The 25558-nt window shown below is 45.7% G+C and overlaps 2 non-coding genes across 2 annotated transcripts; both read right to left on the bottom strand.

Annotated features, from left to right (window-relative positions):
* Positions 1 to 16398: 16398 nt before the first annotated feature.
* On the bottom strand, positions 16399 to 16480 carry TRNAL-AAG (transfer RNA leucine (anticodon AAG)). The gene has a single exon. It is a non-coding gene; the product is annotated as a tRNA-Leu (tRNA).
* Positions 16481 to 22126: 5646 nt separating this feature from the next.
* TRNAL-UAG (transfer RNA leucine (anticodon UAG)) lies at positions 22127 to 22208 on the bottom strand. Its single transcript has one exon. It is a non-coding gene; the product is annotated as a tRNA-Leu (tRNA).
* Positions 22209 to 25558: the final 3350 nt, after the last annotated feature.

Raw genomic sequence — 25558 nt, forward strand, 5'->3', positions numbered from 1 at the left:
CGTGGCATATGACGTTGGCCTGTGTGGTTCTGGCGCGGCGTGGGCGTCGACTTCCGTTGCGAGCGACGGGGTCGTAGTCCTCTTCCCAGACCCTCGTGGCATAGGACCCAGTCTGGGCCAGTGGGCCCTTGTGCCGCTGACGTGGCTAGGCGATTCACCCCGAGGCACGTGACAGTGGCCGGTTACGGCAGCGTGGGGCTGGACCCGGGCCGTGGAGCACTGCCACGGCGACGTTGTCGGGGCTGAGGAACTGTCAGCGGCCAACTCAATCCTCTCCGGTCCGTGACCCTCGAAGCTGCCGCTTCCCGTCTCCAGAGTACAGCTGGAAGTGCGTTTGCCCTGCTGCTCGTCCACGTCAAAACTCTGCAGCCTTTATCTCATTTTTACAGCGAAGCTGTCTATTGTTAGGGTCCCGTGCATTTTTGTTCTGCGTATGCAAAAACTCAGGTACCGAATTTGTTGCGAAACCGTTTGATTCTATCCAAAAGCTTATACGTCTCATCCCTTGTGTATCCATTTTGAGAACATTAGTTATCAATAGGCACCATTCTCAAGATCAGTAGACACTCAGGCAGATAATAACGGTTTCACAAAGATTTGCCGCTGTGCGACCTGCGTCGGTCATGTCTACGTTCACATTGCCCTCTCATTGTCGGCGTTCCAAGAGCTTGCGTATCTAGTTTGTTTTTCTTCCGCTATGCCATGGTAGCGATCCCGTCAAAACGTCACGCCTCTCTAGATAGTTTCCTCCGGCTCCTCGGGGAAGTGGTCCCGCCGTGCACGCGAATGTATATTTAAAAACCCAGAAAGGCGGGTTTGCCTTTCTGCATTTTTAAATTCACTCGTCTTCTGTCGTTGTAATGGGGACGCCACGTATATTCCGTCCTCCGGAGGACCAACACGCCTACGATAAGCGACGGCAGGAACAGAGACATGAATTCCACTCGAATGACCACCGATGAAGACATCAAATATGTCTTCATCGTCACCATGTGTCACTATGACAACCGATCAAGACAATAAATGAGTTAGTACCTTTGTTCAAAATTCGGTGTCATCTCTGTGACGTGTGATGAACAGCTCCGCTTTATGATGATGATGATGATGATGATGATGATGATTTCCTTTATGAGTTTGGCGCTAACCCACTCGCGGGGATTGGCCAAGAGTAGGGCAGACTTTGCTTATGTGCTCAGAAAATGGAGGTAAAAATCTCCGCTTGTCATCCATCTTGTCTTGTCTCCCAAACACCGCCTGCAAACCGCCTGCTTCTTGTCTCCCAAGAAGCAGGCGGTTTCCCGTATGTTTAGAAATAAAGTAAAACTAGATTTGAATAGTAGAGCGCGGGACAAAGGAAATATAATTTAGAAGTTTAATGAAGATATTGTGAAGAGTTATGATAAAATAAGTTAACATAAATAAAAGAAATAATAAAAATGATTGATTATTTTACAAATTCAGCAAGGTACTCTTTTTGTCTCCTGCAATAAAACTGTCGATGGCAAGAAAAGCCTTCCCGTGGCTGGCTCCCAGTGAAGTCGCCCCGGAGGAAAGAATGGTTGGCGAGGCTATAGCGATAGCACAACATTGCTAAATGGGCTTCCTAAGAGTTTCCTTTATTCTAGAAAATCGGCGGCACGGGAGAAAGTAGTGTTGGATAGATTTAGATGCACTGCAAGAAGAATGTAGAGGGGACATAGCGAGACCAGACCTGTGTAAGTAAATATTTAGAGCGGTATACGACATCACAATTTTGTAAAGCAAACTTCCAATTGCCTTGAAGGACACCAATTATTATGACATGGGAGGAAAAGATGGTGGAATTCAGAAGACGGTGTTAGAAGCGATATCGCAGAATATTGCGATGCAGATAAATGATGGCGGCAAAACAGATACGATAGGGCCATTGAGGGATGCTCGTGCGAGTGATACAGCCATTTCGTTCAAGTGCAGCCCACGATGTCCCGGTACCCAAAGAAAACATACTTTCTGTAAGTACGAAGGTACCATCTAATGAAAATGTTCGTTGAATTTTTGAATTTGAAGCTGCTGTAAGTGCTGTGCAAACAGACAGCGAGTCGCTCACAATAACAGCTAATGGGTAGTTTTAGGGAAGCTTTCGTAATGCTAATATAATCGCTAATAATTCTGTCTGAAACATGGGTGCGAAGCCAGGAAGGCCAAGAGAGTAAGACCGTTGAAGAGATGCAGAGAAGATCGCCACTCCTGTCTTCTCATTGAACACAGAAGCATCAGTAGCTATTCCATTTATTTATTTATTTATTTATTTATTTATTTATTTATTTATTTATTTATTTATTTATTTATTTATTTATTTATTTATTTATTTATTTATTAAGTACCTGCATCGCCTTGGAAGGCATTACAGCAGGGGGGTACACACATATCTACATCAATTGGAGCTCATTTCAACACACAAAGCGCGGTAAAACTTTTCATTAGATTGTATACCAACAATATTTGACGGGAGAACATTCCACTCCCTCGTGGTCCTATAAAAAAATATTCATAACGCAAGGTGTCACCTTTAAAAAGAAACTCATGGAGTTTCAAGGCATGGTCTCTTCTACGTGAAATATACGATGGTAATGTAATATATTTGTTCCTGTCAATGCCTATTTTAGATTAGTAAACACTGTGACATAATTTGAGTCTGAGGCCCTTTCTTCTGTCCTTTAGATCTTGCCAATTAAGTCTGTGCTTGCCTTCAGTAATACTGAGGTTTTTGCCGTAATTCCCAAGAACGAATCGAACCGCCCTATTCTGAATTTTTTTAAGTAAATCGACTAACTGACGCGTATAAGTATCCCAACAGACATAAGCGTACTCAAGTAACGAACGTGCGTGAGTGAAATATAGCCGGTCTTTCAATTTACTAGGTAATTGGCCAAAATTTCGACGGAGGAAGCCCAACTTTCGCGCCGCCTTCCTTCTTACCTCCTGTACATGCCTGTTCCACCTTAAGTCCGAGATAAACGAAACTCCCAAGTATTTACATTCCGTAACCCTGCTTAGAGTAACGCTATTTAATTTATACTCGTATGTCTTGTATGAATGTTTCCTTGTAAAGGTGATGTTTAAACATTTTGAAACGTTAAGTGACATTTGCCATTTCGAACACCAAGTTGAAAGTTTATCTAAATCACTTTGAAGTGCATAAGAATCACAATCACTATCAATAGACCTATATACTACGCAGTCGTCTGCAAACATCATGAAAGATGACGTAATACCACTAGTGAGATCATTTATATATAATAAATATAAGAGGGGCCCCAAGACAGAGCCTTGGGGTACTCCAGAGGTGCCATTCAGAACCACAGACTGCTGTCTACGTGAACGGTATTCGGATATCCATGCAATTACCTTTTTGTGCAACTTGTAGGCGTGTAATTTGCTAATAAGTAGGTCATGAGCCACAAAGTCAAATGCTTTACGAAAATCTAGAAAGATGCAATCAATTATCTGCCTTTTGTCTATTGCTTGGGCCAAATCGTGAGTGAATTCTACAAGCTGCGTAGTACAAGAAAAACCTTGCCGAAATCCATGTTGGTTTGCATTTAATAGATTATGTTTAACGAGATGTGACATAATAAAACTATATATAACGTGTTCCATTATTTTACATGTGATACTTGTCAAAGACACTGGCCTGTAGTTCTCAATGCAGTTTTTTAGGCCCACTTTTGTATACAGGCACAACATTTTCCACTTTCCAGTTGGTAAGTATGGCACCCATGTCTAAACATTTTTGGAAAAGACGGCATAAATACAGGCATAACGATTCACAACAACAACTAAGCATTGACGCTGCCATATCGTCTGGTCCATTCGCCTTTCCGGGAGAAATATTTCCTAATAGCTAGCGTACACCTTCCAAAGCAAACTCAACTTCGGGCATTTTTTCATTGCATAGCGAAAAATCGAGACTTACAACCCGAAACTGGCGATTACTAAATGCGGAAGAAAAACAACTACCAATTCTTTTTCAAGGTTTTGTTGTTATTCGTTGTTTTTTTCTTTACTTATTTTCCACTCCTGTCCTTCTTTCTGGTTTTAATGTATGCGTGCGCGAGCACTGAGACCTCATGGCTGTTCCTGGGTACGGTAAGTAATTGATTCATTGAGTGATTATTATTTCTTTTTCAGCATGGAGCCGAGTAAGGACACCTGTATTTTGTGCTCTCGGCCTTTTTTCGGCAAACCGCAATTCCTTCGCTGCGTTTCTTGCGAAAAACATACACACGGGAAGTGTATTGCGTGGCCGGACAACGACCTCGAGCTGCTGAATTTGGGTGAGCAGGCATTCACTTGTAACTTGTGCCAGAAGGCCGGCATTTCTGGGGTTAGGCCTAGCGGCGTCAACACGCTAGCCTCCCCATCGGTGGCCTCGTCTTCCAACAGTCGTTGACCTGACCACCCTTCGCGGCTCCGAGGCGGTCGTTGACCTGACCACCCTTCGCGGCCTTCTCCTTCAGGCGCTTGAGGGAATATCCTACCTAAGTGATGCAGCGGCGCAGCTGCGCAATGATAACGCTCGGTTGCCCAGGGAAAGCGCGTCGGCGTTCGCGCATCAAGTCGAAGCTATGGGCGCTCTTAGAGCCGAGGTGCGCGTTCTACGAGACAAGCCTGCCAAAGAGCGCAAGCCGTCATCGCCCACTTCTACTGCGCCGCCGGCACACCCGTCCAAGGCCAACGACGCATGCAGCAGGTGCTGACGGCTTCGCCGATGAGCGCTGACCATCTGTCGCGCTTACCTCTTGCACTGGGTCGGCCTGCTGCGCCGAACGCTCCCGCTGCTGACCAGTTTATGTGCCTACCTGCTTCAGAGGAGCTGTCACCTGCCAGTCAGTCAATGTTGAAGCGAAAATCAACACTGTGTGCTGACTGCTCTGACACCGCTGGGATTGTTGCTGCTTCTCGTTCTGTGCGCCCTGGGGCTATTTTTGTGACAAAGTTTGTGCCTGGCATCCATCCCATACAGCTTGCCGCCCATCTATCAGCGCAGTTGGTGCAAAGTACCCTGTCTTGCACTCGACTAAAAAACCAAGTACGATTCCTACGCGTCATTTCATGTGTCTGTTAATAAGGGCTATGAGCGTCTAAGGGATCCTTCACTGTGTCCGCGCCCTTGCTTATAGAAGCCCTTCATAGGTGAACTTTACGATACTATGATACTCAAAACGGTTCATCAAGAAGAAAAGAAGCATCATTGATGTAAGACTTTTCTATCCGAATCTTACTGGATTGCGCACAAAGGTGAACAAATTTTTATCCAGCGTCATTTCATTTTGTTTCTCCATCATTGCCTTAACAGAGACCTGGTTGTGTCCTGAAATACCACCTAGCTCATACTTACCGTCCACTTATCAAGTTTTCCTATGAGACCGCGATCCTTCTTCACCGAAATCAAAGGGCGGTGGGATCCTGATTGTGATCAATGAATCATTCAGATCCGTTCGACACCCTGGTTTAGAATGTGCAACGCAATGTCTCTGGACGGATATTTTGGGTGCTGGTAGTAATAGGCTATTAGAAGGGAATTTCTATGTTGCGCCTGATATGAATATTGAGATGTACATGGCTATTCTAGCCACTATTGAAAATGTTAAAGCAGCCCATGCTAACTACAAAATATTCATAATTCGTGATTTTAATACGCCTGGCATTTACTGACAAACGGGTGCAATTTCAGCCTATTCTTTTTATTTATCTGCCAAGTGCAACTCGTTACTCGATCTTATATATTTTACATATTTGCGCCAATTCAACAATATTCTGACCTCTTGTGGCAATGCACTAGACCTACGCATTAGTAACGCAGAAGCTGTGAATGTGACCTGTGGCGACTTTCCTCTTCTTAAGCCCCGAATAAATAACATCCCCGGCTTCCCATTTCATTACAATTCGTGATACCTAGAAGCAGGAGATTAAAGGATACAGCAGCACGTACCTCGGTCTTTTAATTTCTCAAGCGGAAAATACGTGGGTCTTTGCCACTTAACTTTATTATTTATTTTATTTATTTTCAATACTGCCAGTCTCTTTATCGAGACCATAGCAGGTGGGCATATTGTTACTATGTAAGCGTTGATACAACATTATTCATAGAACATGTGAATACAAAGTACAATGAACTAGATACGCTACATGTAGGTACACAGTAAAGTCTGGAAAAATACAAAATGCAGAAAAAGAAAGACATCGTTTCATGCATATAATTAGTGAAGTCACCTATAACAATAAAACAGATGTTATAAATACAATAAATTGTCATTCAATACAATCTCGTGAAATATAAATGCAACAACAATTTACAAACTAACAGTGCATAACTTAATACAATCTAACATAACATAACATAAGAGATAGATCTAAACAATGTAAAAAACAAATTTGCATAAGACTAAAATATTTCTAGCAGTCATTCCTTATTCTTTTCTATCATATTACTAAAAATTGAAGGCGAGTCTATATCAGCTATTGCTGGGTCGAGGTGGTTCCACTCCCTAACAGCAGTAGGGAAAAAAGAGTACCTAAATGTGTCCGGGCTAGTATGCAGTAGTAGAACTAAGATCCGTTAATAACCAAGTCACGCCATTCGTGAACATAATTCATGATGGAATGAAGAACGTTATACTACTAAAAGGTACTAAACACTCTAAATTTCCCCACTGATTTTCTGTTTTGAACTTTGAAGATAAAAGACCATGCTAACAGGAAGGTACATCGTACAAATCAGGAACACTGGCAAATAGATTATAAAATGTACAGGGCACTCTGTAAACGTCTTCACAAACGTGATCCTTCCATCTATATAGCGCATGTAAAAGATATAGTACTACTAAAAATTTAAAGTCTTTTTGGAGACACGTTTGTGAACAGTCATCCAACAATACGAAACAAGATATCTCTCAACTTAGTGGCGACAACCAACCTATTCCAGATGTCGCGGGTGCCTTCGTCCTACACTTCGGGTCTGTGTAAAGGTGAAGGGTACCGTGACGGAGTTAGTGAGCTTTCCAATCACCGTTCCCTGGATTCAAGTCTATCGGCCTCACAGGAACTTGTCTTTAGGAGCATCAAACGCTTAAAACGGTCTTTTTTGTGTGGTCCCGATGACATGCCACCTGCTTTGATTAAGACGTACGGTTTCCGGCTTGTTCCAGTGCTTACTTGTATGTTTAATTTTGCTTTAAAGACGAACACATTCCCAGAGGCTTGGAAAACAGCGCCAGTCGTTCTCGTCTTTAAGTCATGGGTAAAAACTGCTGCGAGTAACTACAGGCCTATTTCTCTCCTATACGCAGCATCTAAATTATTCGAGGATCAACTCGGCACTCAATAATGTCCTCCTCTATTGAAAATACTATCATTCCTCAGCAGCATGAAATCATATCGGGATGCTCCACAACTACCAACTTCCTTAGCGCCATGATGCATGCTTCTCAAGCAGTGTATAAGAAAGGACAGCTGGATGACGTTTACGTTGACCTCAGTAAGGCCTTTGATGTCGTATGCCACAAAATCCTCCTTCAAAAGTTGACGCAACTTGACCTGCACCACTCTGTCACAGCGCCGATAAGCAGCTACCTACGCAACCGGTACTGCTACGCTAGCGTAAATGGTGAGTTCTGATAACTTTGGGCGGTTACAAGTGGAGTTCCTCAAGGGTGTGTTCCTGGGCCCTCTTCTTTTCTCGCTGTTTATTAACGACGTTTCGGCAGTCATTCAAAACTCTTCAATTTTGTTATATGCTGAGATGATGACGCAAAACTTTTCAAAGCGGTAAAAAATCTTAGTGATTGCGCCGCTCTTAAGAAGGACATTGCAAATTTTGCGTCATGATAAATGCATCAAAAATGAAAGTTGTAGGCTTCACGCGGAAACAGGACCTTATTTCCCTATAGCGTTAAAGGCGTTCTCCTGCATCTCTATATGCCAACTGGACTCCGCCGAAGCGAGGCGACTCTGCTTTATCGCTTATGGTTAGGGGTGGCTTTCACGAAATCTTACTCATTCCGCATTGGAATGGCCGACAACGCTCTCTGCAATGCCTGTCTTTGCGAGGAGACGCTGCAACACATTCTGTGCGACTGTCCTGAATATAATGTTCAGCGACAGTCCCTGGCATCCGTTCTCGCGCACCTTGACACTAGACCATTGTCCCTCGACACGATTTTCACATGCCGCCGACAGAAGACATCGCAGGTGAAGGCGACGAAGGGACTACTTCAGTTTTTGAAAGAGACGGGATTGGACAAGCGGCTCTGACAGTGTTATCACGTACAATGCCAGATTGATAGACTCTACTGGACGATGTTTGTGTGCTGTACTATGTGCTCTCTCTCTCTCTCCCCCTTCCCCATCTTTCATCGCACCCATCCCTCTCCCATGTGTAGGGTAGCAAACTGGTTACGCTAAACTGGTTAACCTCCCTGCCTTTCCTTCTCTACTTTTTCCTTCCTTCCTTCCTCCTGCCAACAGCTCAGGGAACGAAGGACCTTAGAGTGTACTTAAATCGCTCTGAATTTCTCGACCCACGCTCAACAGCCGAGGCAGCGCACACTCCCAACGCTCGGAACAGTATGTCGGGCGACGAGAGACTTCAAGCAATCTGGGCCATTTGTAACTTTATATAAGAGTGTACGCCTTCCAGTTCTTTAGTAGGCCTCCATGGTTTGGGGCGGCCCTTGTAGGTCAAATTATGAACTTCTAGAAAATGGGCATAAAAGGTTCACATCTATATTTCCCCGCAGGGGCACCTGCGTCAGCGGGCGTTTGGTGTGCTGCGACAACACGTACCCTAGCACACGAGGGTTGGACCCTCGCCCATCTAACCGTGCGCGGCTTAGCCCTGTCAGGGGAAAAGGCGATCCTGGGGGTTGAGCCAATGCCGGGTGTTTGGACTTTTACGGCCCCTCGGCGGCGGCAACACACCCCTTTGTCATCGCCTTCACGCAGACGGCGCCCCCGGACTGACCCAGCCGGGGGAAATCGGCAGTTGCTTTTTCCTCCTTTTTTTCTCCCTAGACTTTGCATCTTTCTTATCTCCTACTCATTCCTTTAGCACTTCCGCTCGTCCTGGCAGCAAGGGTTAGCCTTGTATGAGCAGCCAACCTAGGTTATGTCATATTCGGTTATAGTCGTAGCGTACAGCTGGCGTTTGCAGGCCCTGATTTTACAGGCCCTGCAGCGCCACCCTGTACTGCTCCATGGTGGGTGGCTGGTGCTACTGCAGAAAAATACACTCTCACTTATGGCTAGTTCCTTCCCCCTACTACCTGATCGCTACCTGAAGAGGGGGCGCACCGAAGAAATCTTTGACTTTTTTGGACGCCAGAAAGAAACCTTCCCTCGATTTCATGTCATCCACTCTGAAATACAAAAAAAAACAAGCAAGAACGGTCTCACCTTTTGTTGTTTCGAAATCCCCAACTCAGGCATTTGGACCAGGCTATAAAGCATCAAAGATGGCTAGCGGCGATCTCCTGTGGAATTCCGCAACAAAAAGCAACGCGAGAAACTGCATAACTTAGTATTGTTTGGAGATGTCCCAGTGACATTGAACCTGCACCGCACGATGAACACCACCCGTGGTGTAGTTTCTGATGATGATCTGATGGAGCTTACGGACGTTGAACTATTAGAAGGCTGGAGCGATCATAACGTAATCAATGTTAAGAGAATTCTGCTAAGGCGCGATGGAAAAGAGATTAAAACAAAACATCTAATTCTTACCTTTGGTTTAAGTGTGCTCCCTGAGAGTATTGAGACAGGATATGTGAAGGCCCAGGTCAAACCATATTTCTCAAACCCTCTGAGATGTTTTAAATGCCATCCATTTGGCCACAACTCACAGAACTGCCGCGGCCGCCAAACTTGTGCAACATACAGTGCTAATGAGCACTCCGCTGAATCATGTAAGAATTCTCCCCACTGTGTGAACTGTGATGGGGAGCACGCCGCGTACTCGCGGTCGTGCCCATCATGGAAAAAAGAAAAATAAATTGCCACAATAAAAGTAAAAGAAAACATCTCATTCAAGGAAGCACGCAGGCGGGTGTCCTACCTTCCTAAAGTCAGCTTTGCCGAAGTGGCGAGTCAGGTGGCCGCGCCACAACAGCCCCCGGCGCCTGTGCGGCCCACACTGAGTGAGATGGCAGGGACGCCACCTGTCCCCTTGGTGGCTGCAGCCAGCGCTGCTCTGCCGTCCCAGAATGGGCCATCGACCTTAGGGCTGGTGGCCTCAAGGGTATCGCCCAACGTGCCGAGGCATTCACGTCAAACACCGCGCTCGGTAGAGCGCGTGTCCAGCGCCTCGCAAGAGGCGATGGACGCAACAACCAGCCAGATGGCGCCACCAGCGCCTACGAAGTAGCGAGCCTCTCTCGACCGCTCCAAGAAAGACAAAACTCGCGACACGGCGCCTCCAAAGGGCCCATGAGCTAATCCTCGTCTCTTAAACACACAGCACACAACCCATTTTTTATAATGGAGACACAAATACTGCAATGACGTACGAGGACTTCTACATGACCTCAACGACATTAAAGAACTCCTGCATGAATATCCAAAGGTGCTGTGTGTTCAAGAAACACACCTCAAACATACACAAACCAATTTTCTCCGACAGTACGCTACTTTTCGTAAAGACCGCGATGACACTGTCGTGTCGTCCGGGGGTGTAGCTATTATAGTTGACAAAGTGTTGCCTGCCGGGAAATAAAACTCCGTACGCCCCTAGAGGCAGTTGGTGTCCGAGGGGTTTTGTTTAGAATGCTAGTCACTATTAGCTCTATATACATTTCTCCGAATTACCAACTTCACAAAACAGTTTCAAAACTATATAGATAAACTTCCGGCGCCCTACATAGTTGTCGGCGACTTAAATGCACATTACACATTGTGGGAAGACTCTCGATACGATGCGAAAGGTCGCCTAATTGAACACTTCCTCTCTTCCTCAGGAGCATGTCTAATTAATAAGAAAGAGTCAACGCACTACAGTGTGGCACATAACACGTACTCATCCATAGACTTAAGTATAGTATCGAGTACACTAATACCGTATCTTTATTGGATTGTTCTGAAGAACTCCTTTGGGAGCGACCACTTTCCAATTATTTTAAACCTAACGAAACAGGATGGATGCTCGCCACATTTTCCGCGGTGCAACATTAACTCAGCCAACTGGGAACTGTTCAGAGAGCCGACGTATTTAGGCGGTGATAACATTGCTGGTTTTAATGTAGACGACGCTGTGGCATATCTAACATGTTTGATTATTTACGCTGCAACTAAACGTATCAAGCAAGCTAACGGATTGGCAAATAAACGTCGCATCCCATGGTGGAACGACAAATGTCGGAAAGCACGATAAAATCAAAATAAAGCCTGGAGATTGCTTCGAAATTGTCCAACCACCGAAAACCTTATTAATTTCAAACAAGTCAAGTCACAAGGCCGGAGAACACGTCGACGTGCAAAGAGAGAAAGTTGGGATAGGTACATCTCTAGCATAAATTCGTACACTGATGAAAGAAGAGCATGGAATAGGGTAAATAAGTTAATAGGTCGAGAGTCACATTCCCTTCCGTTAGTACGTAGCCAAGGTGATAGCCTGGAAAATCAGGATGATTCTCTAGGCGAACACTTTCAATATATCTCAAGTACATCGCACTATACAGAAACATTTCTAAGACTCAAAGAACGTGAAGAGCTGCATCCCCTAAACCGCAAAGGGTCATCGAGCGATGCTTACAATTGCCCGTTTACTTTGGTGGAGCTTAAGGCGTCTCTCGCTTCTTGCAACACCTCAGCGCCAGGTGGCCATCGTATCATATACGAAATGATTAGGCACCTACACCCTGGAACACTGGAAGCACTCATAGTCTCTTTTCAATACCATGTGGGCGGAGGGGTATATTCTAGCGTCCTGGAAAGAAACTACAGTCATCCCTGTACTTAAAAATGGGAAATACCCGGCCTTAGCCAGCAGCTACAGGCCAATAGCGTCTGTGCAAAGTTTTTTTGAAAAAATGTTAAACCGGCGCTTAATCAGCTTTCTAGAAAGTAACAACAAACTATACCCCCTTCAACGTGGTTTCCGAGAGGGAAGGTCGACAATAGACCGCCTTGTCCGCATTCAGGCAACAATTAGAGATGCATTCATTTATAAGCAGCTTTTACTTTCAGTATTCCTAGACCTAGAAAAAGTGTACGACAGGACATGGCGATTCGTGATCCTCCGCGATCTTTCCGCGATGGGCGTCAGTGGGAACATGTTAAACACAACTGAAACCTATCTGTCTAACCGCACTTTTCGCGTAAATGTTGGTAATGCTTTATCTATATCATTCACTCAATAAACTGGTGTTCCGCAAGGGGGCGTACTTAGTTACACACTATTTATTGCTCAAATGAACAGCCTGCATACAGTCGTTCCACGGGCAATGTTTTATTCCGTTTATGTTGTTGATGCACAAGTAAGTTTCAAATCATGCAATACTGCTATCTGTGAACGACAAGTGCGGCTTGGGATAAACAAATTATCTAAATGTGCGGATGAGAACGGCTTCAAAATAAACACCCATAAAAGTACCTGCGTACTCTTCTCAAACAAGAGAGGGTAGCACCACTGCCTAGTATTACGATCAACTCTCTGTGAGCAGCCAATATAAACTCCTGGGAATTACTTTAGACTCAAAGGTCGCGTTTATTCTCCATATTCAAAATCTAAAAATAACATGTACGGAAACAATGAACCTTCTAAAGCTTCTGTCACACACTACATGGGGTAGTGATCGAAAGTGCCTTCTGAACTTATATAACACTCTTGCCCACTCTTCCAAAGGCGTCTACTACGGCGTCCGCGATTTCATGGCCAACGCCGTAGTAGACGCCGTGGTTGTCTCCACTCTGTACGGAGCGGCAGGCGAGGAGGACATCGAGACACCCTGGCAGCCGCCAGAGAAGAACGACCCTCCTCTCTCGCCGGACCCCTTTGCGCACGACCAGAAAGGGCACGCATCCGGGCAGTCGTCTTCGCTCGCGCACACGAGATTTAACCGCGTTCATTAGCTCATCCTCACACGCTTTCACTCATACGGAACATCACGGCACCGCCAACGGCGACGGCAGAAATGCACCTGAAGTGTCTCAGTTGCTATCGCAATAAAATTTGGAGGACGCTTAAGATTCGCATCTAAGAATGGCATGCGATGGCATTCAAAGATCGCTAACTGCTTCTCACGCTTCCTGACAACTGCAACTTATGGAACCATAATGTTTACCGGGAAACGCTGGCGGCTAGCGCTATGCAGCAAGGCGAGCTATATAGTTGAAACGCGGCATGTTGCGTCGCGCCGCGTTGCGGCGGATGCGAGCGCTATCTTGAGGTGTTGCAAGGATCCTGACGCGCAGCTTTATGGCTTTTGAGATTTTGAGCGGTATCGATTTGCCGAATAAAGAAACAAAGCTGCGATTGTTTCAGTACACGACATCAGATCACTGTATGTCCATGCTTTGAGGCCTTTGAAATATTGGCACACATTTACTTTGTAACCCCGGAGCTTCTGCGGAGGTCGTGTGATATAGCACGTCCGCAATTTGCCGCGTAACACCGTCCACGTAAACAGTGCAAGCGCCCTTATATCGACCTTGCAGATCCAACGTACTTGTTCGAACCTATGTGAAGCAGTCAAATACGACGCGTAGAAATTTCTTAACTTGGGGCTCTCGTCGCGCGAGGAGGAAAGGCTGCAAGCGTCCGCATCGTCGAGGCTTTCATCTCCTGGTTGGAGCGAGCCGGCACACCAGTGCTTGAATGCGTTGCAATCATGCGTTGCGAAACTATGTTTTATCTTGTTGTGCGAATTACTTCATGTCATGTCGGTTCTAACAATGACGTCAGGAAAAAACTGTTATTGCGTTTGGGTGCAGCAGTAATTACCGTACGCTGAAATGTACGTTGGCTACGGGCAGCTCCGTAATACGCCAACATTAGAAGATATAAGAAGTCAACAAACAAAGACACCAACATACAGAAAATTACTTGTATTTACTAATTGAAATAAAGAAATTATAAATTAATGCAACTATGAAAAAGGAACTTGCCGCAGGTGGGGAACGATTCCACGTCTTCTCATTACGTGTGCGATGACAGACCAATTGAGCTACGCGGCGCCGTTTCCCCATCCGCTTTCTTGGGTATGTACGTTTTTACTACTAGAACTAAGGTTGGGAGTGGTAGGTAGCGCCACCACTCACAAACATTGGCGGTGGATGTGGAACATCCTTTCTGTCGCAGGCGTCACGAGCACGTCACGAGTGCGGCTGGAAGTCTCATACGCCGAGCCGTGGCACATTATGTGGACACCGCCTCCGCCCCGAGAGCTGGGTGTCGGATCTGCCGTATCGGGAAGCTACAACAGAAACGCATCAGCAACAGGAATCTCTATAGACCTGGGTCGATCGCCACTTTCAGAGGCCTCACCCAACACAATACAGACTCGAAAGTCGCACATTCCCGCCGCCACACGATAAATTAAACAGGAACGAGGCCGTAAACTTACGCTTACTCCAAACACACACCTGCCCTAGCCCGGCCGTCTTACACTACTTTTACCCAGAATTATGCCTAGCTGATGCGTGTAAAGCTTGTGGACAGAGAGCGACGCTGCTACACATGCTCTGAGAATGTGCCGGCAACAACGGTACTGAAACCACCGCCGTTCGCGACGCGTCCATAACCGCGGCCGCTACCAGCGCAAAGGAAGCCTCGAGCTCGCTCCTTCCCGACGCTACCCCTGCTGCGATGGCCGCAGGGGACCTTCTCCGTCGGCGTCAACACCGCTGCGAACCGGCTCTTAAAAGTTCGGAGCCGGGAGACCAGCTCTGGAACGTCCGGCAAGCTGAAGATGCCGCCCGAGTCCAAGGATTTCGAGCCGCCGCCTGAGGCCATCACAACCAAAACTGCCGGACCATTCTTTTTAATAAAGTGTATTTTCTCCTTTAAGAAACCGCTGTTTTATGCATTGAAGCACAGAAGTAATTGGAACACCACTGCATTTCGACGGTCCCTTGGAAGATGAATATCTCAGAAATGGTACTGTCCAGAGAAATCGTTCCAAGAGGATACGCTGGTGCAAACTCAGCGGCTATAATTCGTAGATGTAAATATGTGGCGTAATGTAATTATTTAAAGAGTGAATTAGCGTAATTACGTGTAATTATTAAATTGAAATTTTGATTTCTCGTAGAAGTAAAGGCTGCCTCATGTAGGAATTTAGATCAAGGGTTAGAATCTTGCTATCTGCCATAGGCAATCTTTAAAAATTTCACACAGGTAAGAAAAAGCCCTGTATAATTTCATTCCAACCCTACGCCATGCGGGGCAACCCAGACAAGCAAAAGAAAAACAATTTAGACTGACAAAGCTTTATTTTAAAACATCATTGCGCGCATTGTCCTGCTGCTGCGAAATTTGGCATTGTCGTTCGCAGCGGTCAGTAGCGCTTGTCCCGTCTGTCTCACCTTACTTTGTGCCGTCTATCGCGCTTCACCGTACTCACATATGTACCACAGTCTGTCCCAAAATTAGCTAGTCTTCTGAATATTATTTCAAAGCTCCATGTTCGTTAATTTTGCCTCAATAAGATGACTGTTAGCTCCATAGATAAATCAAAATTTTCTTTTTTCTTCTTTTCTTTGTTCTTCAGTTTCGTGCCGGAACCCCTTCGTTCGTAGGTATACGTCAGCGTGACGTCACGCATTTCGAGGTATGTCCCCTTGTTTTGGTAGTTGTGTCGCAGTATATGTTCCTGAAACTTTGTTACTATCGCCGAAGCATAATTCACTAATACGGTGAAACCTACTTCTTTTTTCCTTTTAACGAATCGTTTAACGATTATGATATCTGCTCACTGAATGCTGATTCTTTACGCGGGAGCCTTTGCATCCGAATTCATGCACTAGGCTGCACAACACTGCGTATTAGCCTAATGCTTTCATTTGCTCTTGTGCAAATAAAGAATATATATTTAAATCGGTACACTTTATTGACAAACGTGGGTAGTAGGGCAAAAAGACGGAATTATCGGGACAATACATGAGTATTGTTTTACAAGGGAAGACGAAACTTAATGACAATATTAAATAACTTAAATAGGCTCCTCTCCAGACCGTATTCTCGCTGAGAACAGCAGCAGATGCCTGCCATAGTAAGTTAAGGTGCAGTAATAAAGGAAGATCTAAAAAAACGAAAAGCAGTGAATACGTGTTCGCCTTAACGTCTTATAACAAACGGAAGCAAGACGAAGCAAGTAAGAAAGCTCCCCGAATGTTTGTACGACTAAAGTAAAGCTAAAACAATCTTGGCAGCGGTGGGATTCGAACCCACGCCCCCGAAGAGACTGGTGCCTTAAACCAGCGCCTTAGACCGCTCGGCCACGCTACCGACACATCGCCCGTCGCTGCGTGTTGCAATCGGCGTTCGCCAATGTGGGCTCGATACGCGCCTTACATCCTTTGCAGCTGCACGCCCTGCCCGCCTCTTTATTGTGTCTAAAGGCAGTCAGGACAAAAATATCTATAAACTAGCGGCGCTGTTACGCCGAGCGCTGCACGTGCTACATTGGCAACGACGATTCGCACAATGCACACCATAATGGCAGCCACATTCGCCAAGGACAGTAGCATTGTCTCTTCCAACCATGGAATGATTCTTGCTCTTTTAATTACCGCTGTGAAGGAGAATTTCGTCGTGTTTCACTTCTCTCCTCTTGCTTTCGTCCTTCTTTCTGACTGCTTTTTGTTTTTTTTATCTCTCTTCTGCTTGTTTCTTTCGATTCCGTCGTTTTCCCTTAGCTCATTTTTTTCGCTGTGCCTTTTTCTTTTACATTCCTTCTTTGGTTTTCCACCTCCCCCTCTTTATCATTAGTCATTTTTCTTCGTCTTTATTTCGTACTGTTTGTGTAGCAGACAGTACAGAATGCGAAAAGAAATATGTCATGACGATCAGGAAAGTAATGGCAAAACTTGCGTTTGCTCCCGTCATCACAATCAGTAATTTCTTATTGTAGTTAGCAGCACTATATACAGTACTTATTAGTTGGAGCAGTAATGGCAGTAGCAGTAGTCCGTTCCATTTGATCCAGTGTGGACCGTAATCTTGAAACAGGTTAAATATTATCCCGTTTTCACAAGAATAACAACATTTGCTGGGAGTAACTCTCGTCAAACCCCGTGGTGGCTTAGCGCCTGTGGCGTTGCATTACTAAGCCTCAGGCCGCTGTATCAATTCCCACCCACGGGGGCCACACGTCGATGGGGGCGAAACGCAAGAACGCCCAAGTCCCGTGCATAGGGGGCACGTTAAAGATCTCCAGGTGGTCAAACTTACTCCACAGCAACCCACTACGGCGTGCATGATAGTCAAATCGTGATTTTGGCACGTAAAACGCCAGAATTCATTTTTTCATTCGTTTACACTGATGAACGGCTCGAAAGAACGACAGCGGCAATGACTAGCTATTGAATTTATTATTAAACGAAAATGCGCATTAAATACCCGGCAGGGCGCGCCACCTTGTGGCACCTCGTACAAGTGTCAAACCCTGTCAAAACCTCTCAGACGAGTCAACACACTGAAAGCGCGCTTGTTATCTGGCCGGCTGCGGCAGACCGCTCGGGAGCGTCACTTGGTTATATCCCGTAGTTGACCTCTGTCAGATAAGATATGGTGGCTAGAAGGGGAGGTGTCAGCATCGGCTGGGCTGCGCCGCGTAGGGCGGTGCGGCATTTTTTCATGACAGCGACAGGCGGCGCGCTCGTCGTCTCCGAGATGCCTAGCGTGATGTGTTTGAGCGATCTCTCCGGCTCCAAGCGCGCTTCGTGAAGTCTGTGGTGAAGTTAGCTTCACCTGTCCCGCTTTTGTTTGCTTTTGTTTGTTTGCTTGTCATAAGGAGTTCTGAGTACCCCTTCTTGACCCACGCCACTGCAACAATTTGGTCGGTATGCAGAGTAAGCTGGATGATCTCCTGGATGTGGGCCACCTAAATGAAGTTCACGAGATGGTAAAGCATTGGGATGCGATGCCAGATCATCGTGAAATGGTGGGATCAAATAGCGACTCTCGCATACCCTACCACGTTAGCGGGCATGTTACCAGGAAAATGCTAATGAGAACAAAGTGCAAAGATTGTTCTCGAGCTGTTGCTTCAAGCAAAAGACTCGCGCTTGCTTCCGGAAGAGTCGTGCCTTACCAACCACATGAATTGAGGTGGCCTACTTTACCCATCTCAGGTACTAAAAGACTTGGTTGCTGCGATGGAAGATGCCTTCACGCATTGTTTCAGCTTTAACAAGTCGAAGGCTGACAGCATCATGGACCTTATTTCCTGCCTGAAAATAAATAAGCTGGATATGGTTGGCTGTGCGCAGCATAGCGTAGAAATCACCAAGCAAGTGATACGGTTTTTTGTCATCACGAGGTTGCACTTCCTTGTCGCAGGAGAGAACGCATCGAAGCAAGGGAAGTGTTTTGGATCGCACCGCAAAACCACGTGTCGCAGGCGAAACGCAACAGAAGCGAGAAAAAATGAAGTACCTCAAGTTGAGGCGCACAACATAACGGCAACACTGCGAAGTTTATATCAGCAAGACCAACATAAAGCGTTTGTATATGTAAAACAGCAATTGTTCACATCACATTATATGCCAACAAATATCTGCATATCTGAACAGAATTTCCCACCCGACAAATTATTGTCTGCACTGTACCTTGTTCACCGTTTCTGGGTATATACCTCCATTACATATTGGATTTGCGCTCCATTTCGTGTCATATTGTTTGTTTGAGAGCTAACAACCATATATAGAGAGAGTCGTGTGTATTATTTTATTAACAATAAATATTCTTATTTTTGTAAGGCATTTTTGGCATTATCTGAGTGGTACTAAATACGCAAACTTAATTCTTTGCAGGTTTCTAATATTGGAAACCTAATTTCCCTTAGCGCTCTCATTATGCTGAGTTTTGACCATTGGTGCATACAGTTCTACCTTTCATCGCAAAATTAAATAAACGTGAAATAATCATGGTTCACTCGAGCGGCCCGCTTAAACTGATGAGGCGCGCACCAAGCAGTAGATGATTAGGACGAGCGCCTGTAGCTCAAGACACTAATAAAGACACGCCAAACAGAACTTCATACGGCACTCTGTAATAGTCCCTTAAAATGAAAAAGCGGCACTGGCAAACTGCAAACAACCGCCTACTGCGGAAGCTTTCTCTGTTTGGTGCAATCATGAGTTTCAAAAGTGTTGCACTGAGCGCGAAGCTAAAGCGCGGCGATAAAATGACCAAAATTTAGTACATAGTACGTTAGGCCAGCTGCAGCGATAAAGTCGCCTAGCCTTTAAAGTGGTTTTCCGATGCGCGTATTGCGCCCCAAGAAGCCGCGGAGCGAGAAAGCATTTCACAGCGGAACCAAATAACCGCAGCGGACCTTAGCCAGCGTACGGGAGGCATCTCGGAGCCGACAGAAGCGCCGCCGCATCTTCCTGAAAAAATGCTGCCTCTCGGGAACTCCGATGCCGACACCTCCCCCTCTAGCCACCATAGATAAGATACGTATGACGTGCCCTGTCTAGTGTGCATCGAAGAGTTCTGCCTGTCAGGCAGGTGCTTCCACCTTAAGGTTGCCAGAACTTACAGAAAAAAAAAATGCTTGAATTTCAGCTTGATAATGTAACACATTGTCACGGGTGGATGTATTACTTTTTTTCGACGATGTCCAATTTCACCGGAATCTCACTTTTACCAAGTTTTCGCTCGGTGCAACACGCGCCTAGATTATCCGAAATTTGCCGTACGTTGTCGCCCATTCAATGGTAAATTGGGCGTGTCCGGTCAGATTGCGCGCAAGTCGCGAATATATTTGAGCATTCTCGAATCTACGCGAACATCAGGGATTATTCTGGATGCTACGATGAAGCACTTATAAAATGCGAACCCACCCCCGCCATTATCATTGTGGTTTGAGCACATGGTTTGAGCGTTGCCTGCCTGTCCGCGGGCTCACCGTCACGGTAATTTCACCGCCACTACAACGTGAAGTAATTTCGAAACAAGAAACAGAATGCAGTCGTCTGCCCGTAACTATAGCACTGAGACACAAAGCAAACCCGTGCAGTTTCCGCGGAAACAATGCTTCGTCATTGAAGAAAAGCGCGTCCTGGTCGGCCGGACATTTTTCTTCAGGGAGGAAGCTTTCTTTCTGTTGAATTATGACATTATATTAAAGCATAATACCTGTATGCCCCGAGAGACAAGAAAAGCCGGCGTTGTTGTCCACGATGGATGGTGCCAAAAATCAATGTGACGTCGTCAGCGTCTTGTGCGACGTCAATAGTAATAGAGAAAATAGTAAATGGGATCACAATGTTAATAAGTATTAATTATAGGTAATTCTTTAACTTAAGGTCAATTAAAGTGAATTGTAGAGAAGTAATTTGAATTAAAGTTAGAAAAAGTTGGAATAAGGTGACTCAAGGTGGAGTAAAGTGAATAAAGGTGGATGAAGGCGGATTAAAGAGAAATAAGGTGGATTAAGGTGTAAAGTACACGTGAAAATTATTACGCTACGTATCATGAACTTAACCAAGTAATTCGAGAAGTCATGACGATCTCCCTTTCAAATCACGTAAGGATGCTGACTTGACGCAATCTTTTTTTTCTCTTTAAGTGACGAAGCTTCCTTTCTGATGAATCCCTATGGGTTCGCTTTGTATATAGTCCTTCTCATTTTGGGTAAATGACTATTATTAAGGCATGTTCAAATAAGAAAAATTTTCGAAACATAATAAATACATTTATTAAAAAGAAAGAATTTAGCTTTGAATAACGAATCGTATACCAAACATTTTGTCATCTCTAAAGAAATATAAATATAAAGTAAGGCTGGCTTAAATTATTTGGCACGTGCATATACCGGGTGTTTCAGCGAACACTTCCAAAATTTTTTAAAGGTTGCCTGTGGCAGATAGCAGAATTCTAGCCCAAGAACTGTTCTACACGGAGAGGCGGACATTACTTATACAAAAAAATTGAAATGCCTAATCTTCTAATTAACAAAAAATCAGGAATTAACATTTCACCTAATTACCTCATGGCCCACATTGCAATTTACAAATTCTAACCGCGGAGTTCGCAAGGCAGATCCACTTGAAACGAATTCTCAGGATGACACCATATTCGAGGTAATAATTCCCGAACATTGCGCACAAATGCATTGTAGTTCCGGTTACTTTTTTAACAAACGTCATTTTATGCATTCAAGCGCAAAAGTGCGTTTTCTGCGCCGGACAAGATTGCTAAGCGGTGCTCCCGAACTTGCGATGATAGCAAGCAAGGACGCCAAGTCAGGCACGGAATCATCCACATCCCAAGTACCACCGGTGTCGTTTATGCTTTCCTTCTCTCATGTGGAAAGACTTACATTGGGCAGGCAGGGCGATGTATCAATGAGCGAGTTAGGGAACATGAGGGAGCAAAATGGGGAATAATAATGCATGCAAAGGGACACATCTCGTTGTTCATCTTCATTCTTGCCGCAATTGTAAACCGCGATTTGATGAGACGTCTATTCTTGGCAGAAGCATGAATGAACACGAGCGGTTGGCCTTGGAGGCCTTCCACATAAAGAAAAAAGCAGACGACTGTATCAGTGATAAATACTTCTCCATGTAGTCAGCCAAATACAGTTTTTTCTGCGCACGTCTTCGGTAACTGGCTAGGGTGTGGCATGCGTCTTTCTATGGCTTGCATTGCGTGAACATGCATGGTTAAGTGGTTAAGGATATAGACGCGTTGTAAAAAGAAAGAAGCACTTGCTAGTCGGCGCCAGTATCGTCTCTTCTTCATTGGTTGTCGTGCGTGTTTGCGCTGAATTTGTTTACCTTGAAACAAAACCTAACGAATGAGCTACAGAATGGTGAACCAGCTGTTTATTCCATAAATAATTCCGGAGCCGTATACCAGTGTCATGCACGGCGGGGCAATTCATAATAAAACACGATTCCAACGACTTCAAAAAGTTTCTGGCAGCGGTGGGATTCGAACCCACGCCCCCGAAGAGACTGGTGCCTAAAACCAGCGCCTTAGACCGCTCGGCCACGCTACCTACGATAAGTGGCCGCTGAATGTTGCGATTTGCCTCGGTCGATGCTTCGCGGAGAGAGGGGTACACTCTGCTGAAGGAGATAGGCGAGGCGTTCGGTCTTGATTAGATATTTATTGCGGGCAAATAAAGGCGCCCGAGTGCCCCACAATGTCATTATCTCTTATCTATTCGTATTTCCCGTTTCTTAGTCTCGCAGTTGTGCATTAGCTTACCCGGAATGAAAAGGCGCCATGTTTGAACGTTCCTGTTCACTTTATCCTTGGTATGTATATGTTGGAGAGCAAAAAAAAAAAAAAAAAGAAACGAAGAAAAAAAGTGGGCAGACGATGAGAACAAACCGTATTTTTTCTAAACCAATTTCTGCCCTGCCAAAATGAGAATCTCGTGCTTACAATGTGACTACTTCAAGATCGGCAACGCCTACGTAAAGAAATGTAACTCATTTGGTACGGAGCACACTGCATGTCGAGCGAGCACTAAACGATCCGTAAAAATTAATTTCGGGTTCCGCGAACGTGAACGGTAGCAATGAAGTTCACCTTACACTTGCCCGCGACAGGCACCCGGAAATGGCACTGTAATTGTGGCGCGGTAGTTGCGCCACGTCTTCACGTCGCCTCCGTTATGCTTGCCGCCGTGTTTGCCGCAACGGTTAACGACATTGCGCCCACCTTCGTATCACAACCTGTTTCCAGCGGATCCCGTCGCAAATCCTGAAGCACGACCGCCACAATCACCAGCGCAGCGGCAGCGACGACTTCAGGTCGAACACTCTCGATGATAGCGGCACCATGGCCTGAGGCATATTGTTTGTTGAGGACTCGCGCAGTATCTACCACATAAATAACATTAGCGTGGTAACGCTGAAGGTGCGGATACCGTTCGACCCCACTCCACAGTTATGATTTCGAACCATCATGTGGTCTGGCAGGCATCTAGACTGCCAGAAAGTCATACCAGCTGTTGGTGTGACCTGGCCCCGCTGCTTATTCGTGCAATAACTATAGTTCTGAAGGATCACCCGTACAAGTAGAGATGTGAATGGTCACCGTGTTTCATGATGTAAAGCACTGCCCCTTCTCCGCTATCCGCTATGCCTTGAATTTCAGCGTTGCGGGAAAGGAGAGACACAAAATGCAAATACGTGAAAAACACATTTATCCCGAACAACAACTCTTATACAAAACAAACAAATAGCGAAGTAAGCTCCCGCACCATAAATCCTATACACATAAGAGAAATTCGTGAATCGAGACATATGCGTAAAGAACTAACTACCCTCGGCTATTTATTGTTCTTCCGTTCGAATAAAAAAGTAACAAGGAGTCACGAGAAATCATTCGTTCTGACCGTCACCACCCGTGTCGAATTTCGGCCCAACATGGCATATGGCGTTGGCCTGTGTGGTTCTGGCGCGGCGTGGGCGTCGACCTCCGTTGCGAGCGACGGGGTCGTAGTCGGCTTCCCAGACCCTCGTGGCATAGGACCCAGTCTGGGCCAGTGGTGCCTTGTGCCGCTGACGTGGCTAGGCGATTGTCTCCGTGGCACGTGACAGTGGCCGGTTACGGCAGCGTGGGGCTGGACCCGGGCCGTGGAGCAATGCCACGGCGACGTCGTCAGGGCTGAGGAACTGTCAGCGGCCAACTCAATCCTCTCCGGTCCGTGACCCTCGAAGCTGCCGCTTCCCGTCTCCAGAGCACAGCTGGAAGTGCGTTTGCCCTGCTGCTCGTCCACGTCAAAACTCTGCAGCCTTTATCTCATTTTTACAGCGAAGCTGTCTATTGGTAGGGTTCAGTGCATTTTTGTTCTGCGTATGCAAAAACTCAGGTCCCGAATTTGTTGCGAAACCGTTTGATTCTATCCAAAAGCTTATACGTATCATCCCTTGTGCATCCATTTTGAGTACATTAGTTATCAATAGGCACCATATTCAAGATCAGTAGACACTCAGGTAGATAATAAAGGTTTCACAAAGATGTCTACGTTCACGTCGCCCTCTCCCAGTCGACGTTCCAAGAGCTTGCGTATCTAGTTTCTTTTTCTTCCGCTATGCCGTGGTAGCCATCCCGTCAAACGTCACGCCTCTCTAGATAGTTTCCTCCGGCTCCTCGGGGCAGTGGTTCCGCCGTGAATATATATTTATGTATATTTAAAATATTATCTATTTATATATATGCATGTATATATTTAAAAACCTAGAAAGGCAGGTTTCCCTTTCTGCATTTTTAAATTCACTCGTCTTCTGTCTTTGTAATGGGGACGCCGCGTATAGACCAACCTCCCGAGGACCAACACGTCTACGAAAAGCGACGGCAGGAACAGAGACAAGAATTCCACTCGAATGACCACCGATGAAGACATCAAATATGTGTGCGCACCTTACGTCACGATGATAACCGATCAATAGAGAGCTTTAGTATAGCGTAAAATCCTTGCGTTAGCGTTAGCGTGCGACGCAACGCTAACGCAAAAAAAGACTGCACTGCGCGGCACAAGGTAGTGTTTTAGAATAGCGGAACGGAGAAAAGCGTTAACGTTAACGCAAACAAATACAGCGCCATCTAGATGTAAAAACACAAAGTACTGGAAAGCCAAATCCACACGAAATGTCGAGCTTATCCAATGCTGAATCCGCAAGTGTGTCCCTAAGTCAAGCTTATCGAAAGCCACAGTCGCTGCGTTAATTACGCATGTAGGTGTTTGGTTTGAGCGTTGTTTTGTTGAGAGTCGCGAAACACACCGATTAATCTTGGCATGCCGCGATCGAGTGTTCTGTGGGACCCATATTACGTGTCCTCTTTAAGTTGGGATGACATAGACGCCCTCATGCTTCGGGAATGAGAGCGACCGCGCAGGTTATACGTGTCCTCAAGATCCACTCAACGTCGAAGCTATACCGGAGGGGACGTTTCGCCGGCAATTTCGCTTCCAGAAAGTGGATTTCCCACTTCTTACCAATTTTTTGCAACGGACGCCCACCTTGACGTCCATCCGAATGGGTTCAAGGCGAAAACCTGCTTCACGAGGTTCATATCGTCGTCGTTGGTAAAGCGCACACGCATTGTGACCACAGCACCGACCACACTACTGTGTTTTTCCGCGGAAAACATGACATGCATCGGCTTCACATGCGGCTTTACACCAAGCGAACGAGCGAAATACACTTGGGCGCCATCTCGAGGCGGATACAGCAAACATGAGCAAACATTAGCAAACCCTCTAGTTAAGCCTACTGCCCGGCTAATCGAGGACGTATATCGCAAACAACGCCCATTTGTCACCTGTGCGCCGCTGCCGAAGCATCATCACACAAATCTAAGGCAAACACGAGCATTAGTGGGGAAGGATAG

The sequence above is a fragment of the Dermacentor variabilis genome, chromosome 4 (genome assembly GCF_050947875.1).
Source record: "Dermacentor variabilis isolate Ectoservices chromosome 4, ASM5094787v1, whole genome shotgun sequence".
In the NCBI taxonomy this organism is placed as follows: domain Eukaryota; kingdom Metazoa; phylum Arthropoda; class Arachnida; order Ixodida; family Ixodidae; genus Dermacentor; species Dermacentor variabilis.